This window comes from Rattus norvegicus, chromosome 18, assembly GCF_036323735.1.
Source record: "Rattus norvegicus strain BN/NHsdMcwi chromosome 18, GRCr8, whole genome shotgun sequence".
Classification (NCBI taxonomy): domain Eukaryota; kingdom Metazoa; phylum Chordata; class Mammalia; order Rodentia; family Muridae; genus Rattus; species Rattus norvegicus.
In genome coordinates, this window is record NC_086036.1 from 22,761,160 (window position 1) to 22,764,713 (window position 3,554).

Below are 3,554 nucleotides of genomic sequence, written 5' to 3' on the forward strand. Positions count from 1 at the left end.
GGTGGGCTTGCACATGCGCAGACTCTGAACCAACAACGGAAGTCCGGCACACACAGCATCCGTAGTTCAGCAAAGGGAACAGATGGAATTGGGAGTTTGTGTGCATGGTTCTTTCGTATCAGGTCATAAATGCTGGTATTTTCACAACCTTGCATTAAATATGCAAGTTCTCCTGGTTCTTTCATGGAAGGAAGAACTCCTGCGACTTCTTGGCATTCCTACATTAAACTCTGAACCGTCAGTTTGAGACTTCCTCAGCAAGGCTGAAACTTGCATATTTAATGGCTTATTTATGTTTCTGCTTCACTCAAGCAACTGCTGCTGAACTAGGTGACAACTGTGCCCAGAGCACAGGATTTAACACCTCCTTATCTTTCTCTTTTATCAAACCAATATGCTGGTGAAGTTCCTTTCACATTTTATAGATATTTATTTTATTTTCTAAACTTGAACCTTGTCATCTATGGAATTGATAGTCTAATTATTTGCCTCTGTAGTATATTAAAATAGTTCTAGTGTCACTAATTGTAACATCAAAACTATAATTTATTATTAAAATATTTTTCTTTAATATTCAGTGTTTATAATATCTCATTCTGATTAATGCTTTAATAAACATTTTATTACTTTATAAACCAATGTTTGCTTTATTTGAATAAATTTCTAAATTTAAAATATAATATTAAAAATAGAAACTTTTGTTATCTTTGGATGTTATTAACAAATTGTCCTAATTATAATCAATTTATTATCCATTTAATATATGAAAGCCTATATATCTCAGGAAAGTTCCCTGTAAACTCAGATATAGCCTTTTAAAAGGATCTTTTTTAGTATTTACAAAAATAAGGACATCGAATTTGCCTGTACTGTTTCTTTTTGAAGTTAAACATTTTGTCATTTGTTTGACGGCCATTAATCTTATTTTATTGAGTATTTCATTCTGACCTTTAATAAATTTTCTATTTTTGTAAATAAGCTTTAATAACAAATATAAACAATGATTCTGACAATAAATGTTCTTTCTATAAAAGTTCTCCCAAATCTTTTAGCTCTAAAATGGGATTGGGAATGAGTAAAGAATTATAGGCAAGACATATTTAAGCCCATATGCACACAGTATAGGAGGAAAATAGGAATATTATAATTCTTTTGACACATTATAAATTAGAATCAAGTTAGCAAGCATAAACACTGACAGATGATTGCTTCCTTTTAATAAGGATAAAGAATGTTCCAACCCTGGATCTGTTCATCTTCATTGCATTATAGCACACATCCTCCCACCTACTAGAAGCTTTCAGGAATGATGCCTATTTGGTTTGTTTGGTTGTGTTTACAAAGGAAGCATATGGTAATATCATTATATTTTTGGTAAAGAAATGTTTTTGAAATACATGAAATATTCAGTAATCATCCACTATTCCTCCATCTCTCCATTCATATTGAAATAGTTTATATCTATTGTCATCAGTAAGAACATTCGTGGGTCCCATAGAACAACATTATACTAATCTACATTCCTGCTTATAGGGAAGTTACTCATTGTCCTTGTACCAATGTCAAAGGCCCTGGAGAGCAAGACTGACATGAAACACTCTTAGTTCTGTCTCTCAGCGTCAAGAGTCAGTTGCTCTTCAGATTTACCTACGATGGATAGTACAACCTTTTTAAAAGTGTGATTAGAAAGACATTGCATTTATTGCTATTTAAATCATCAGCTATTGAACACTGCAGAGAAAGCAGAGGAAAATCTAGCTATCGTTTTGAGGTTTTGCATGCTAACTATGGAGTGGCTCAGTCTTGGAGTTCTCTGGAGGTCAGTGGTGGCTGTTTTGCTCACAGGTCACGCAAGTGACTTTTCATCAGCAATAGGACTTTCAGAAGCTCTGTGGACAGAGTCCCAGTGATACAGCTTGAAGGGAAAGCAGAGCAGTGGTTATAGTCAGTCTTTCACAGATGCTGGGAGGACATACACTGCTTCCATGTCCTTTAGGCCTGAAATGGAGGCAGCACTGAACCGTGAGTGCATTTTAATCCGTGTCCTTGCCCCTGCTTCATTCTCATTTAAGCAAATTCATACTCTGTATTCAAGATCCTCCTCTGTTTAACTAGTGTGCTCCACCCTAACCTTACTTAACATTCTCATGGTGTTGGGTCATACTTTTGTGTCTTGGTCACAATTCAGGAGTCTGACTGCCTAGCCCCATCACCAAACCTCTTAACAAACTTGCCCTTTCCTTCAGTATGTTCTGCCTCCCACACACTGCCTTCACAGCAGCCTAAGCCAGCCTCATGATTTACCAGCTCACTTGCGAACCTCAGGAATAGTCATTGTTCCCTATCCTGCTCCATATAGCAAGGAGAAATGGCTTTACCTGCTTCAACTTCTTTCGTATGATCCCACAGCATTCTTAGCACTGTAAGGTCTTTGATACTGCTCAACTTAACCAACATGAACTTTTTAATTCTTCCAACTATTCTTCCTCTGCCTAGGAAACTCTTTGCCAAGAAAATCTTAGGATTACTTTAAATACATGTCAATTTCTGTGTACTTGTGTACATGTGTACATGTGTATGATGACCCCATTCTGAGATAACAACACACATCCATTCAGGAAGATGAAGTTCTCACTATTAGGCTTCACTAATCCTCAGCACAAGCGTTTGAGGGCCATTTTCCAAAACATAGCCCACACCATTATATTAAAATCTGTTTTGAATGCAACATAATTCTACAACTGAAAGGCTTGCCTACCTACAAACTCATATTCTCCATTATTAGAAGTCCTCACTAGAGTCACCCTCATAGATTCCCAGAAGTTTGTACTGCACTGTGTTTCCATACCATTCCCCCAGTGCTCCCCAATTCCAGCTGTCTCTCCCTGCACTCTTTCCCGCTATCCCTCCCCACCCACCTGATCCAACCTGCTGCCAGTCCATCTGCAAAATTTATTCTATTTCATCTTCCCAGGGAGGTCTATCCATCTTTCATAGAGCTCTCCTCTCTACCTCACCTCTATGGGTCTGTGGAATATAGCTTGGTTATCATTTACTTAACAGCTAATGTACATGTATAAGTGATTAAATTCTATATTTGGCTTTCTGGGTCTTTGTTACCTCATTTAGGATTGGGATGCATTGTATGAAAGAAGACTCTATTTTCAATAAAATTTTAAAAGTAAATAAATCAATATAGGTCTTCTTAGAGACCCCATCATAGCTTCAATAAGAGCTACTCCTCAGCGCATGTCCTTTTATCATCCTGTATTTTTAAAGTCTTCATCTTTCCCACTTTTTTCTCCTACCTCTCTTTCCCTCCTTTGCTTCTTTCCTTCCTTGTGCCCCACTTTCATACTTTCCAAATATGTTTTAATGACATACTATGTGCAGGCACTTGGAATAAAATAGTTGAATGGCTATCACAAAGCATGAAAATTGTCAAGGAAAATAGCATGTGGAAATAAATACTTGCAAACAAAACATACTTTGATAAAGAAAAACATGATGGGGTTTTAGATATGAGTTGGAATGCTCCCTCTCTGACTTTGGAA